The 16,771-nt window shown below is 38.7% G+C and overlaps 1 pseudogene; it reads right to left on the bottom strand.

The window, feature by feature from the left end:
* Positions 1–14,898: 14,898 nt before the first annotated feature.
* LOC113930242 lies at positions 14,899–16,558 on the bottom strand (annotated as a pseudogene).
* Between the last annotated feature and the right edge of the window lie 213 nt (positions 16,559–16,771).

Here is a 16,771-nt window from a genome sequence, read left to right as displayed (position 1 = left end):
AGAACCAAGTCCACAATGAAAGGGATAGAAGAAGCCACACTGAAGAATTTAGCAATCATGGAGATAGGCTTTAAGAAAGAAATGGGTCACAAGTGCTATAGAAGGGAAGGAGCTGTGGTCACAGAGAAGGGTGAGAGAGAGTAGAAAACACAGGGGAATGCATAAGGAGAACATATCCTCAAAGCCATTGGCTGGAAAATGAGAAGGGCTGAATTTTGTGAGTTCTTGCAACCAGTGGGGCTTAAAGCCTTGAGTTTTAAAGGTCAGTGGGTTTGGTTGGGATAGAGCCCAGAGGGCACTGTGCTTCTCCTGGAGATAAAGCTGGAAAAGAACAAAACAAAACAAAACAAAACAAAACAAAACAAAAAGGAGCATACAGCTTGGAAACTGATTTTTAGAGTGCCTGAGGTACCCAAGAGGCAGATTATTCACTTTTCAGAGCCCTTCCATGAAGGCAGCATTCACAGAGATGCATCACCAGAAACAAAGGACCAGGCTAGTGCCATTGCCCTCCACTTCCTCTCAGCATAAACACAGAGCCACCTGTGGAAAGCAGCACAGCTTGGACGCAGGCTGCTTAACTTTTTTATACCAAGACCCACACCCCTGTACTCTGGTAGGACTACCCTTCTCAGTTAAGTTTGCCTCAGTCCCAGCACAGCAGAACAATCAACCAGAAGACCAGAACCACATACACCAGGTCTCCCAACCAGAGAGTTTTGCAGGGCTTCAGTTCTAGTGGAAATAGTATCATGTCTCATTTCAAAAGCAGACCAGAGCATACTTAATTAAAATTTGCCACATTCAGGTCATGGACCAACCTCTGCCCACAGCAGCCAAGGAGAGCCTCTGCAGAAAACTGACCTGAAGGAAAGAGCAGACAAAACACAACAGCAGAGTGCACACAGCACATACCAGAGACACTCTGATGCACCAGGTCCTGGACAGTACATGACTTCTTCATAAGGCCATTACTTTCAGGAACAGGAGATGAAATTGCCTTTTCTAACACAGAGAAGAAGGCAGAGACTCAGACAAAATGCCAAGATGGAGGAATCCATCCCAAATATAGAACAAGATAAGGCCACAGTTAGAGAGCTAAGAGAAACATATAAGTAATATGCCTGAAAGAGAATTTAAACCAATGATCATCAAGATACTCGCTGGGCTTGAGAAAAGAATTGAAGACATGAATGAGACCCTTACCACAGAGATAAAATAGGTATAAAAGAATGAATCACAGATGAAAATTAAATAAACAAGTTTGGAAACAGGCTTGATGCAATGAACAGCAGGCAGGAAGAAGCAGAGGAATGAATTAGTGATATGGGAGACAAAACAATGGAAAATAATGAAGCTGTCAAAAGAGAGAATGAATTATGGAATACGAGAATAAACTTAGAAAACTCAGTGACTCCATCAAATGTAATGAAATTAATATTATGGGTATCACAGAAGAAGCCCAGAGAGAAACTGGGGGAAAAAAATATTTGAAGAAATATGGCTGAAAATTTCCCTAAATTAAGGAAGGAAATGGACATCCAGATCCAGGAGGTACAGCAAACACCCACCAAAATCAAGAAAAGCAGGCCAAAACCAAGACATATTTCAATCAAATTTACAAAATATAATGATAAAAATATCTTAAAAGTAACAAGACAAAAAAAAATCCTTAACTTACAAAGGAAGACCCATAAGGTTAGCTGGGTATTTCACAACAGAAACTTTGCAAGCCAGAAGGTAGTGACATGATATATTCAAAGTGCTGAGTTGGAAAAATCTGCAGCCAGGAATACTCTATCTGGCAAGGCTATCATTCAGAATAGAAGGAGAGATAATGAGTTTCCCAGAGAAACAAGAACTAAAGGAGTTTGTGACTATTTAACCAGTTCTGCAAGAAATATTTCAGTGGAAAGGAGAGATAAAAAAAAAAAATGAAGACAAGAAGGGATCAGAGTAAATTTCCAGAAACAAAGTCAAAACAGTAAGAAAATTGCCATAAATACATATCTATCTTTGAATGTAAATGTACTAAGTGCTTCAATCAAAAAACAAAAGGTATCAGAAGAAATTTTTACAAAAAGATCCATTTATATGTTGTCTACAAAAGACTCATTTTAAACCTAAAGTCACCTGAGGATTGAAAGTGAGGGGATGGGGAAATATTATGTAATCCAAATGGATATCAAAAGAAAGCCAAAGTAGCAATACTGATATTGGACACATTAGATTTTAAAACAAATACTGTAAGAGATAAATAAGAGCACAATATCCCAGGACCCTGGGATCATGACCTGAACAAAAAGCAGATGCTTAACCGACTGAGCCACCCAGGTGCCCCCAACTTATGCTTTTTAATTGGAACATTTAGTTCATTTACATTTAAAATAAGTATTGATAGGTATGTACTTATTGCCATTTTGTTGTTTCTTTTTTATTGTTATGTTAATCAGCATACATTGCATCATTAGTTTTTGATGTAGTGTTCCATGATCCATTGTTGGTGCGTAACACCCAGTGCTCCACACAGAATGCGCCCTCTTTAATACCCATCAACAGGCCAACCAAGCCCCCCGCCCCTCTCCCCTCTAGAACCCTCAGTTTGTTTCCCAGAGTCCATCATCTCTCGTGGTACGTTTCCCCATCCGACTTACTCCCTTTCATTCTTCCCCTCCTGCTATCTTCTTCTTCTTTTTTTCTTAACATGTATTGCATTATTTGTTTCAGAAGTACAGATCTGTGATTCAACAGTCTTGCACAATTCACAGCGCTCACCATAGCACATACACTATCCAATGTCTATAACCCAGCCACCCCATCCCTCCCACAACCCACCACTCCAGCAACCCTCAGTTTGGTTCCTGAGATTAAGAATTCCTCATATCAATGAGGTCATATGATATATGTCTTTCTCGGATTCATTTTTTCACTCAGCATAACACCCTCCATTTCCATCTATGTTATTGCAAATGGTAAGATCTCATTCCTTTTGATGGCTGCATAATATTCCATTGTGTATATATACCACTTCTTCTTTATCCATTCATCTGTCGATGGACATCTTGGCTCTTTCCACAGTTTGGCTATTGTGGACATTGCTGCTATAAACATTGGGGTGCACATACCCCTTCGGATCCCTACATTTGTATCTTTGGGGTAAATACCCAGAACTGAAATTGCTGGATCGTATGGTAGCTCTATTTTCAACTGTTTGAGGAACCTCCATACTGTTTTCCAGAGTGGTTGCACCAGCTTGCATTCCCACCAACAGTGTAGGAGGGTTCCCCTTTCTCCGCATCTCCTCCAACATCTGTCGTCTCCTGACTTGTTAATTTAAGCCATTCTGACTGGTGTGAGGTGATATCTCATTGAAGTTTTGATTTGGATTTCCCTGATGCTGAGCGATGTTGAGCACTTTTTCATGTGTCTGTTGGCCATTTGGATGTCTTCTTTGGAAAAAAGTGTGTTCATGTCTTCTGCCCATTTCTTGATTGGATTCTTTGTTCTTTGGGTGTTGAGTTTGATAAATTCTTTATAGATTTTGGATACTAGCCCTTTATCTGATATGTTATTTGCAAATATTTTCTCCCATTCTGTCAGTTGTCTTTTGGTTGTGTGCACTGTTCCTTTTGCTGTGCAAAAGCTTTTTATCATGATGAAATCCCAATAGTTCATTTTTGCCCTTGCTTCCCTTGCCTTTGGCAATGTTTCTAGGAAGAAGTTGCTGTAGCTGAGGTCGAAAAGGTTGCTACCTGTGTTCTCCTTTAGGATTTTGATGGATTCCTGTCTCACGTTTAGGTCTTTCAACAATTTGGAGTCAATTTTTGTGTGTGGTGTAAGGAAATGGTCCAGTTTCATTCTTCTGCATGTGGCTGTCCAATTTTCCCAACACCATTTGTTGAAGAGACTGCCTGTTTTCCATTGGACATTCTTTCCTGCTTTGTCAAAGATTAGTTGGCCATAGAGTTGAGGGTCCATTTCTGGGCTCTCTATTCTATTCCATTGACCTAATGTGTCTGTTTTTGTGCCAGTACCATACTGTCTTGATGATGACAGCTTTGTAATCGAGCTGGAAGTCCGGAATTGTGATGCCGCCAGCTTTGCATTTCTTTTTCAATATTCCTCTGGCTATTCAGGGTCTCTTCTGGTTCCATACAAATTTTAGGATTATTTGTTCCATTTCTTTGAAAAAAGTGGATGGTATTTTGATGGGGATTGCATTGAATGTGTAGATTGCTCTAGGTAGCATTGATATCTTCACAATGTTTGTTCATCCAATCCATGAGCATGGAACTTTTTTCCATTTCTTTTTGTCTTCTTCAATTTCTTTCATGAGTATTTTATAGTTTCCGGAGTACAGATCCTTTGCTTCTTTGGTTAAATTTATTCCCAGGTACCTTATAGTTTTGGGTGCAATTTTAAATGGGATCGATTCCTTGATTTGTCTCTCTTCTGTCTTGTTGGTGTATAGGCATACCACTAATTTCTGTGCATTGATTTTATATCCTGCTACTTTACTGAATTCCTGTATGAGTTCGAGCAGTTTTGGGGTGGAGTCGTTTGCGTTTTCCACATGCAGTATCATATCATCTGCAAAGAGTGAGAGTTTGACTTCCTATTCGCCGATTTGGATGCCTTGGATTTCTTTTTGTTGTTTGTTTGCTGTGTCTAGGACTTCTAATAATATGTTGAATAGCAGTGGTGATAGTGAACATCTCTGCCGCGTTCCTGACATTAGGGGAAATGCTCTCAGGTTTTCCCCATTGAGAATGATATTCCCTGTAGGTTTTTCATAGATGGCCTTTATGATATTGAGGTATGTACCCTCTATCCCTATACTCTGAAGAGTTTTGATCAAGAAAGGATGTTGTACTTCGTCAAATGCTTTTTCTGCATCTATTGAGAGGATCATATGATTCTTGTTCTTTCTTTCGTTAATGTATTGTATCACATTGAACCAACCTTGCAGCCCAGGGATAAATCCCACTTGTTCATGGTGAATAATCCTTTTAATGTACTGTTGGATCCTATTGGCTCGTATTTTGGTGAGAATTTTTGCATCCATGTTCATCAAGGATATTGGTCTGTAATTCTCCTTTTTGATGGGGTCTTTGTCTGGTTTTGGGATCAAGGTAATGGTGTCCTCATAAAATGAGTTTGGAAGTTTTCCTTCCATTTCTATTTTTTGGAACAGTTTCAGGAGAATAGGTGTTAATTCTTCTTTAAATGTCTGATAGAATTCCCCTGGGAAGCCATCTGGCCCTGGGCTTTTGTTTCTTGGGAGATTTTTGATGACTGCTTCAACTTCCTTAGTGGTTATAGGTCTGTTCAGGTTTTCTATTTCTTCCTGGTTCAATTTTGGTAGTTGATACATCTCTAGGAATGTCCCCATGTCTTCCAGGTTATCTAATTTGCTGGCATAGAGTTGCTCATAATATGTTCTTAAAATTGTTTGTATTTCTTTGCTGTTGGTTGTGATCTCTCCTCTTTCATTCATGATTTTGTTGATTTGGGTCATTTCTCTTTTCTTTTTGATAAGTCTGGCGGGGGTTTATCAATCTTGTGAATTCTTTCAAAGAACCAGCTCCTAGTTTCGTTGATCTGTTCTACTGTTCTTTTGGGTTCTAGTTCATTGTTTTCTGCTCTGATCTTTATTATTTCTCTTCTCCTGTTGGGTTTAGGCTTTATTTGCTTTTCTTTCTCTAGCTCCTTTAGGTGTAGGTTTAGGTTATATATTTGAGACCTTTCTTGTTTCTTGAGAAAGGCTTGTATTGCTATATACTTTTCTCTTAGGACTGCCTTTGCTGTATCCCAAAGATTTTGAACAGTTGTGTTTTCATTTTCATTGGTTTCCATGAATTTTTTTAATTCTTCTTTAATTTCGTGATTAAACCCTTAATTCTTTAGTAGGATGCTCTCTGGCCTCCATGTATTTGAGTTCTTTCCAACTTTCCTCTTGTGATTGAGTTCTAGTTTCAAAGCATTGTGGTCTGAAAATATGCAGGGAATAATCCCAATATTTTGGTACCGGTTGAGACCTGATTTGTGACCTAGGATGTGATCAATTCTGGAGAATGTTCCAAGGGCACTAGAGAAGAATGTGTATTCCGTTGCTTTGGGATGGAATGTTTTGAATATGTCTGTGAAGACCACTTGGTCCCGTGTTTCGTTTAAAGTCTTTATTTCCTTTGTGATCTTTTGCTTAGATGATCTGTCCACTTCAGTCAAGGGGTTGTTAAAGTCCCCCAGTATTATTGTTTTGTTGTCAATGTGTTTCTTTGCTTTTGTTATTAATTGCCTTATATATTTGGCTGCTCCCATGTTAGGGGCATAGATGTTTACAATTGTTAGATCTTCTTGTTGGATAGACCCTTTAAGTAAGATATAGTGTCCTTCCTCATCTCTTATTACAGTCTTTGTTTTAAAATCTAATTTGTCTGATATAAGGATTGCCAGCCCAGCTTTCTTTTGTTGTCCATTAGCATGGTAAATTGTTTTCCACCCCCTCACTTTCAATCTGGGGGTGTCTTTGCATCTAAAATGAGTCTCTTGCAGACAGCATATTGATGAGTCTTGTTTTTTAATCCAATCTGATAGCCTGTGTCTTTTGATTGGGGCATTTAGCCCGTTTACATTCAGGGTAACTATTGAAAGGTATGGATTTAGTGCCATTGTATTGCCTGTAAGGTGACTGTTACTGAGTATTGTCTCTGTTCCTTTCTGATCTATGCTGCTTTTAGGATTTCTCTTTGTTTAGAGGACCCCTTTCAGTATTTCTTGTAGGGCTGGTTTCGTGTTTGCAAATTCCTTTAGTTTTTGTTTGTCCTGTAAGTTTTTTATCTCTCCTTTTATTTTCAATGACAACCTAGCTGGATATAGTATTCTTGGCTGCATATTTTTCTCGTTTAGTGCTCTGAACATCTCATGCCAGTCCTTTCTGTCCTGCCAGGTCTCTGTGGATAGGTCTGTTGCCAATCTAATGTTTCTACCATTGTAGGTTACATATCTCTTCTCCCAAGCTCCTTTCAGGATTTTCTCTTTGTCTCTGAGACTCGTAAGTTTTACTATTAGATGTCGGGGTGTTGATCTATTTTTGTTTCTTTTGAGAGGGGTTCTCTGTGCCTCCTGGATTTTGATGCCTGTTTGCTTCCCCAAATTAGGGAAGTTCTCTGCTATTATTTGCTCCAATATACCTTCTGCCCCTCTCTCTCTTTCTTCTTCTTTTGGGATCCCAATTATTCTAATATTTTTCGTCTTATCGTATCGCTTATCTCTCGAATTCTGCCCTCATGATCCTGTAGTTGTTTATCTCTCTTTTTCTCAGCCTCTTTATTTTCCGTCATTTGGTCTTCTACATCGCTGATTCTCTCTTCTGCCTCATTTATCCTAGCAGTTAGTGCCCCCATTTTTGATTGCACCTCATTAATAGCCTTTTTGATTTCGACTTGGTTAGATTTTAGTTCTTTTATTTCTCCAGAAAGGTGTTTCTAATAACTTCCACACTTTTTTCAAGCCCAGCTAGTATCTTTAAAGTCATGATTCTGAACTCTATGTCCGACATCGTACTTATGTCCATATTGAGTAGGTCCTTGGCAGACAGTACTACCTCTTGTTCTTTTTGCTGAGGTGATTTTTTTCGTCTTGTCATTTTGTCTTCCAGTAAGTGGTCGCTTCTTTATTCAGAGAGTTGTTGCTACTCTCTTCTTTGATCTCCTGTTGAGTTTGTATGTGTTCAGAATTGTTTGGTCCCTATTCAGCTGAATTCCTGAGACCAGACAAAATCTAGGTCTCCTACTCCTACGCCATCTTGCTCCGCCCCCCTGTTGTTTTTTATTTGTATTTTTTTCTTGGAGTTCTCTTTCCTTTCTCTTTCTCTTGCTTTATTCCCTTGTAATTTTTTTAAAGATTTTATTTTTTCACTTTGAGACACAGAGATACAGAGAGAGAGAGAGAGAGAGAGCATGAGCAGGGAGAGAGGCAGAGGGAGAGGGCGAAACAGGCTCCCTGCTGATCCAGGAGCCCAATGCAGGGCTCGATCCCAGGACTCTGGGATCATGACCTGAGCCGATGGCAGACGCTTAAGCATCTGAGCCACCCAAGCGCCCCTATTCCCTTGTAGTTTGATAACTTTCTTTAGTGTCATGGTTATATTCCTTTTTTATTTTTTTGTGTGTATCTATTATAGGTTTTTAATTTGTTATTACCATGATGCTTATTTTTAACATTCTCTGTATATAGCAGCCTGTTAATGGTTGCTTAAGCTCAAACGAATTTTAAAAGCAATACATTTTTTAATTTCCTTTCCACATTTTATATATTTGATGTCATATTTTACATCTTTTTTTATTTTGTGTGTCCCTTAAATAATTTTAATATAATTAATTTTACTACTTTTGTCTTTGAATCTTCATACTAGCTTTATATATGATTGATCTACTACCTTCATGCTGGCTTTTACCAGTCAAGTTTTTTTTTTCTTTCATATTTTCCTTACTTCTTGTTATGGCCTTTTCCTTCCATTTAAAGAGGTCTCTTTATCATTTTTTGTAAGACCAGTTTAGATGTGATGAACTCTTTTAATTTTTGTTTCTCTGGGAAACTGTATTTTCTCCAGTTCTGAAATTGACCCTGCCAGGTAAAGTAGTGTTGGTTGTATGTTTTCTCCCTTTAGCACTTTGAATATATCATGCCACTTTCTTCTTGCCTTCAAAGTTTCTGCTAAAATTTAGAAAATCAGTTCTGCCAATTATGGCATTTTCCTTGTATGTAACTGCTTGCTTTTCTCTTACTACTTTTAAGTTTCTGTCTTTATGTTTAATTTTTGCCAGTTTAATTATTATGCACAATTTAACTATTATGTGTTTTCATGTGGACTTTCTTGGGTTTATCTTGTTTGGGTCTGTCTGTGCTTCCTGAATTGGATGTCTATTTCTTTCCCCATATTATGGAAGTTTTTAGCTATTATTTCTTCGAATAATTGTTCTGTCCCCTTTTATCTTTCTTCTTTTTCTGTGGCTTCTATGTGACTGTTATTACACTTGACATTGTTTTAGAATCCTCCTTTTCTAAAATCTTAAAATTTTACTTTTACTTTCTTCTACTGGGTCTTCCAGATTGCTGATTTATTCTTCTGCATCCTCTAATCTGCTGTTGATTTCCTCTAGTATATATTTAAATTTCAATTATTGTATACTTCTGCCTTGACTGGTTCTGTTTTTTTATTTTATTTCTCTTTCTGAAGTTCTCATTGAGATAATCCACCTTTCTCTCAAGTCCAGTGAGTATTTTTATAACCATTACTTTGAACTCTTTTTCAGGTATATTGCAGATCTTCATTTTGTTTAGTTTCTTTGATGGGGAAGGCAGTGTGTGCTTGTCTTCTTCTTTCATTTGGATCATATTCCTCTTTTTCCTTATTTTGTCTGACTCTCTGGATTTTTTAGTATGTATTAGGTAGGTAAGCTACATCATCTCCTTGTCTTAAAAGTAGTGACCTTATATAGAAAGATGTCCTGTGCTGCCCACTAGTGCGGCCCCCTGTGCTCACTAGCACCAGGCACTCCAGACTTGCCTTCTGAGTGGGTTGCATGCACTCTTTTATCATGGCTAGGCAATGACTGCTATGGGCATTCTTGTGGTGACACTAGCCTTTGGCCCAGTTATCTGCAAAGATCAGCCATTACTGTTATGGGTACATTGGTGAGCAGGGCCTACCCCTGACATACATGGGTGAGAGGTCTTCCTCCATCCACTGTGGGTGTGCTGGTGGAAAGGGCCAACCCTTAGCCCAGCTGTCTACAATAACACACTTCAACTGCTTTGGATACACTGGTAGGCAGGACTTTCCCCTTGGCATGATTAATCAAAAGATCCAGTTCTAGCCACTGCCAACACACTGATGGCTGGAGCTAGCACCCAGTGCAGCTGGGTGAGAGACCTGGCTGTAGCTACTGTGTGCATGCTGGTCAGTGGGGCTAGCTCCCCCCACCCTCCATAGGGCAGAACTCACTCTGAAGGGGTGACATTTCTGGCCTGGGATGCCTGCTCAGTGTGGCAGGGGGGTAATCACTCAGGAAATACCAGTCCCAACTGAGGCTGCTTGCCAGGTATGGTATAATGGGAGCTGCTTTGGAGGTATGCCTGCTGGGGTGGGTGGGGTGGGTAGGGCAGGTCCACAAGGGAACAACTGGGCAGTGCAAGCTGTGCTAGAAAGTTAGATGGAGAATTTCAGAACTGGTTCCCCATGTGTCCAGCTAGCTAGGCCAAAGAAGAATAAGAAAAATGGCACCCACCAGCAATGTTATTCTCAAATAAAGGTCCTGTAGATCTTTGCCCCTCTACCACATGTGCTAAAATTTGTGAATAAATCTCATTCTTGTATACTTTTTGCAATTTTCAAACAGCTCCTTTGTACTGGGTCTCAGGTCAAGTGATATAGTGTGCTGGTCCTTGTAGAAGAGAGACTGTTTCTTATAGCCCTCTGGCTCTCCCAGAGTTAAGCCTCACTGATTTTCAAAGCTCCCAGAGCTAAGCCCTGACAATTTTCAAGGTCAGATATTATGGGGGTTCATCTTCCTGGTACAGGTCCCCAGGGTTGAGGGTGTCTGACTTGGGTCTTGATCCCTTCATTTCTCAGTGAATGTCTCCATGCCTGTGATATCCTTCCCACTTGTGGGTCACCAGCATGATAGGTTTGGTTCCTGAGTTGCATTGCACATAGTTTTTGTCTTTGTTTGTCCACAGGCAGAGGTGAGCTCTGTATCCTTCTATTCTGCCATCTTCCTCATTCCATATATAACTTCAAAATTAAAAATTTTAATTATCAAACTGTTAAAGGAGATTAAAAAGTCAAGATTTTCTAGTCATTTTCTGGATTTGATGCCAAGTTTGCAATAGAATTCCAAAAGTAGTAAGAACCAAATGCTCAGGTTTAACCTGATGAACTTGATATGTTTCCTAGTAGCTCTAAAATGCTATGGTTTTGTGTCAAAGATTCAGAAAGAAAATGTTTCACTCTCTTATTATTTCTCATTTGCTTGGATCTGTGAAAAAAAAGGTGCTTCAAACACATAAAAATATTTCATTTTCCCACCATGAACCCATCCACACATTTGTTATAAAGAACTATAGTATAAGAGTTTAAATAAAACGGAGGTGATTTAAAAAGAGAAAGAATTTTCTAGTTTATTCTTCCTCAGTACAAGAGAACTTTTTGTCTGAAGTAGTTTAATGAAGCTTTTCTCTGACTAGAGCTATTTCCCTTATTGAACAATTATCAACAATATTTTGACATTTATTTTACTGCCCTTTATATAAAATTTCAATTAGATTTTTATACCACCACAGTGGCCAAAACACAAAGCAAAACCTTATAGGAAATATAAAAGACTTGCAACTAATTCGTTTAATTGTCTAAATCTCTGAATTTAAGTTTCTAAAGTTATTGACCAAAAAATTGCTGTTTAAAAAAAGATATGAAAAAAATCATCATGAAAATAAATGTGTTTTTAAGAAATGCGTTACACACTTTAGGCCCATGACTCAAATGGGGTTATTGAATACTAAAAAGTGGTACAAGCAGAAAATATGAAGCATATGATAACAAGGACATATATAAAGTGTTGTGTGTCAGAAAACCTGGCCTGGGGTTCTTATCATTTTCATTAGTTTACTGAACAAATCATTCATCCTCTCTGCAACTCAAGTTCTTTTCTGTTAAATGAGAAAATAATATTAAATGAAACCTTAAAGTGTCTTCAATCACTAGGATTCTATTAAATGCATATAAAGTTTAAAAAGCTTCAGGAAGAGTTCAGATAAAATAATGGATGGTAGGCTATAAGAATTTTCTAAAAGACTTTGAAGATTTTTGAGGGACATTTCTAATAATTGTGGTATGACATAATGAAAGTGTTGACTGTACTTTCTTACAAAAGATGTTTGGTTCCTCTGACAGGGAAAAAATGGTAGGTGGAATGGATAGCATCATAACCTAACTCAGCCTTGCTTAGGACCTCACAATGTTTATTTTTAAGTCTGAAAAGATGTTCCTTTATGTGGATCACAGTTTGGGAGCTTAAAACATACCCTATCTGTGTAAATATAAACTAACATCAATTGGTGATTAGACAGGTTAGCTACACTATGAAGTGTTTTGTTGTTGTTGTTGTTTGGGAAAAGGTATGTTTCTAAATGTTAAAATCCCAATGTTATCATTAGAACCATTAGAAGAAACAGGTAAATGCACTGACCTAGCCATATTTTAAAATGTAATCTCAAACATAAAGATTGGCCAAACATTACTTTGATTGATTTCATTTACAGTTGTTAATTTTATGCATAACATTGGTTTTAGAAAATAAACCTTGAGTTTTTGGTGATTACATCCATAAAATTTTATATGATAATAACAATGTCTCTTGTCTTTTTCCTAAAACAAGATTCCATTTCTGATGAATTACCTCCAAAGTCAAACATTAAAATCAGTCTCTCCTTTGCAAAGCCTATTTGTCCCCAAAGAAGAGCTAAATCCGAGTATTTTGTCAACAATGGAAAAGTTAAGCATTTAGTATCTAAATTATATTTTACACAATGAAATAAAATCCTTTTTATTGTGACTAGTGTTATTTATGGCAGCAGCAACTGACAAAAATCAATGCAGTTTACCCTCACTTTATCCTATTAATCATTCCTGATAAGGTCCATGAAATTTGTTTATGTTGAATAATGTTTTTTCTTTGTTTGCCCTTTAAAAAATCTATTTTAACACAAGGTAAAATCTCCCACAAAACATCTAAGAAATTTAGTCAAATGAGCAATCAACATCTGAAGGATTTAGTCAAATAAATAATCAATCCACATAAAGAATTTTACACATTTTAAAACACCATTAAAAATATACTACTCATTTCATTGAGAATTTGCTTTACTTCTTTTTTATTATGTTATGTTAATCACCATACATTACATCATTAGTTTTTGATGTAGTGTTCCATGATCCATTGTTTGCGTATAACACCCAGTGTTCCATGCAGTACGTGCCCTCTTTAATACCCATCACCAGGCTAACCCATCCCCACCCCCTCCCCTCTAGAACCCTCAGTTTGTTTCTCAGAGTCCATAGTCTCTCATGGTTCATCTCCCTTACCAAATTATTGTGGAGCTTGTTTCCATGGCCTAGTGGTGTCTAAGCTATAAAACTTTGTACTTAAATGTTTACAAAGCCCTAAAATACAGTGTATTTGTACAGCTATAAAAGTTACCTAAAAGGGAATACTCATAGGCTTGCCAATCACCAGTCATTGTAGCTTGTACTATAGGGAGAAAAACAATACTGAAGCTAGTTACTGCCCAAATATTAAATTCTTCACTCTTGATGGTAGAAAATGATGATCATGGATTTGTGCAAGATTAAAATTAAACATTTTAGGTGTGTTAATGGCCACCATTTTTAACATTCATTTTTGTAGTTACAATAAGAGTATCAGTATACACATCATATTAGTCAACTGTCAATTATAGACTGGTGGAAGTTAAATGAACCCAGAGGGAATCTTTCAAGTTTGTTTTGCAATGTTTTTTTCAGATTATTTGGGGTTTTGTTTGGTTCTATCTATCTTAGACTTAAGACCAGAATAAAACCTACCTGGGGACATATGTCAACTAAACTGATGGTTTAACTGTTGGATTTTTTAAAATGCATTTTTAATTTTTTTCACTCAGCATTTTTTTTCAAATTTATTTTTTGTTTCACGTTTTTATTTAAATTCTAGTTAGTTAATACATGTGTAATATTGGTTTCAGGCACAGAATTTAGTGATTCATCGCTTACATATAACACCTTGTGCTCATCACAAGTGTCCTCCTTAATTTAATACCAATCACCCATTTAGCCCATCCCCCACCCACCTCCCTTCCATCAACCCTCAGTTTGTTCTCCATAGTTAAGAGTCTTTTATGGTTTGCCTCCTTTTCCCTCACCTTCCCCTATATTCATCTGTTCTGTTTAAAAATAAAAATGCAATAGACAAACCTGTGAAAGCCCATTAAAATAGCTAATATTAATTTTTCTCTTACATCACTTTTTTTCTTTTATGTCATGTTTTGCTTATAAAATGATTGGTCAGCTCTTTTGAATTATATTTTAGATGGCAGTTAATTGAAATATCTCTACCTCAAGGCAAACATTTCATTGGAATATAATGATGTCAAATTACAGAGTCTCTGCATACAGATGCTAAAAATTAGTTAAAAAGACAAAACTTCAGTCAACGTATTAGTTTGGTCTAAGGAATAATAAATAACTCATTTGATTCATTATTTCATTAATATCAGTCTTGAAAGAAATCAACTGAATATTATTGTGTGTGTTCTGTAGAATAAATCATAGTGAGATTCATAGTACCTCTTCATTTAAGACAAAGACATTCCTGTAAGGAAACAAAGGATGTTCCATTGAAAATCTCTTTGCTGCTTTCATGTTATTTAATTAAATGTTTTTAAAAACATGGATGGTATTATATCATCAAGTTCTTAAAGTCTGTGTGCAACTGCTTTTAGCACTATTTGCATTCTTACCACCACTCCTGAAACAGTCCTTGTTCTGTTACTGAAATATATGAAACTTACTGAAACTTTGTACTTATTCTATTTCTTTGTGTGTGTCAAGAGGGATTGGCAGAACCATCTGAGGCTTTATTTAGGAAAAGACACTTGAATTGGCTTTTAGTTTGGGGCATAGGTAAGAGGGCAGTAGACTCCCCACAAGGGTAAGCTGAGGACTGGGGCTGAGCCTCAGGTGGGTCTCCTATTTCTGAAGCTCCCTTGCATAGTTCCTTCCCCCAAAGGCTCTATGGAAGCCACAAGAGTGGAGAGACTGGAAGAAACCATAGTAGCTGTTCACTTGGACAGGACATAAGATGACTTGGACACCAGGTTCCCATCATGGGTCTCGATCTTCTTCACAACTACGAGGAGGAGCTGGCATGGCTGAAGGAACCAGAGCCCCCACAAGAGTAAAGCTGGACTGGAAGGAATTCAGGCCATAGTTGAGGTCAGGGCTTGTGAGACCCCCAAAGGCCAATCACAGCCCTCCTGAGTAGTCACTGATGGTCTTAATATGGATACGCTTGCTCTGCATCCCAGACTCCAGTTGGCTCTCCTCAGCCTCCAGCAGTTTGCATAGGTGGCGATCTTGATGCCCAGGACGAGCTTAACATTCATGATCTCCTGCTACTAGCCAGTTAACATGCCATGTCCTACTTGGCGCACTGAAGGGCAACCTTCAGCTTGACCAGCTTGGCATTAGTATCCTTAATGGCTTGCTCCCCACACTGCTCAGTATCAGTGTTGGTGGCCTCCAGGGAAGCCCTCTGGCCTTTGAGCAACCCCGATCACAGCCTGGAGTTGCCTGGTGTTCCAGCTCATCTTGGAAATCTCCATCTCCATGGGACAGAGGTCATTCCCGTGCTTCCGAGGCAATGTCTGAAGCTCTTCATACTTGATTTGGTACATGGTCTCAGCCTCAACTCAGGTGTGGTTGGTGATCTCCTCTTACTGAGCCTTGACCTCAATGATGATGAAGTCCAGGTCTAAGGAGTGGTTGTTGTCCATGGAGAGCACCGTAGACATATCCAAGATCTGAGATTGCAGCTCACAGAAATTTTAATACAGCTGCCTTAAGAAGCTGATCTCATGGGACACCTGGATGGCTCAGTCAGTTGAGCATCTAACTCTTGTTTCTGCGCAGGTTATGATCTTGTGGTGGTGGTGGGATTGGGGTCCCTCAGCTCTTTGTTCTGTGGGGAGTCTGCTGGATATTTTTCTCCTCCCTCTGACACTCCCCCCACTTGTGCATGCTCTCTCTCTCTCAAATAAATAAATAAATAAATAAATAAATAAATAAATAAATAAATAAATCTTAAAAGAAAAAGAAGCTGATCTCATTGGTCAGCCCTTCCAGGCAGGACAAATTCATTCTCTATATCTGCATGCTCTTTGATCTCCTTCTACTTATTCTTGAAGTCCTCCACCAGCCCCGGCATGTTGCCAAGCTCCACCTCCATCTTCAGCTTCTCCTGGCCCAGGGTGTCCCACTGTCATCAAAAGTTATTGATGTAGTTCTCAAACATGTCCATGTTGCCCCAAGATGCTTCCTGCTGTTGCAGGAGGCTCCACTTGCTTTCCAGAATTTTGTTCTGCTGCTCCAGTTGCCACACCCTGTCAATGAAGGAGGCAGACTTGTTGAGGGTCTTGATCTGCAGCTTCTCATGGGTGCAAACAGCCTGGATGTTGGGGTTCACCTCCAGGGTAAGGGGGCTCAACAAGCTCTGGTTCACTGAGACAGCTGTGATGTCCCCACATTCCTGGTCCCACTGTAGCCCCTGGCCATATTCATGCTGGTGCCCAGACCATCCCTGAAGCTGCTTCTGCTGCCCATCTTGGAGAAGGCCAAGTAGCTGGTGCAGGCACCAGGCTCAATCATGTATAAGCGGCTGCTGAAGCCCTGGGTGTTGGAAGTGGACACCTGGTAAGACTTCTGGGTCACACTGATGGACATAGTGGAGGCTGGAGTGGAGGAAAGTAGGCTGAACCTGACCGAGGTTTGAGAAGGAGCCAAGAAACTGCTTTTAGGTGGGGACTTACTCTATTTCTTCTTCTAGGTAGTTTTAAGACACTAAGCAAAACAGTACACATGCACATTCAATGCACCTATTTCTTATCTATGCATCATTTATGGAATATTTCTATCTTTATCAGTCTCTAATACATA

Source organism: Zalophus californianus, chromosome X (assembly GCF_009762305.2).
Source record: "Zalophus californianus isolate mZalCal1 chromosome X, mZalCal1.pri.v2, whole genome shotgun sequence".
In the NCBI taxonomy this organism is placed as follows: Eukaryota; Metazoa; Chordata; class Mammalia; order Carnivora; family Otariidae; genus Zalophus; species Zalophus californianus.
The sequence above is the reverse complement of the archived record's forward strand: the minus strand, read 5'-3'. Positions and strand labels throughout refer to the sequence as shown.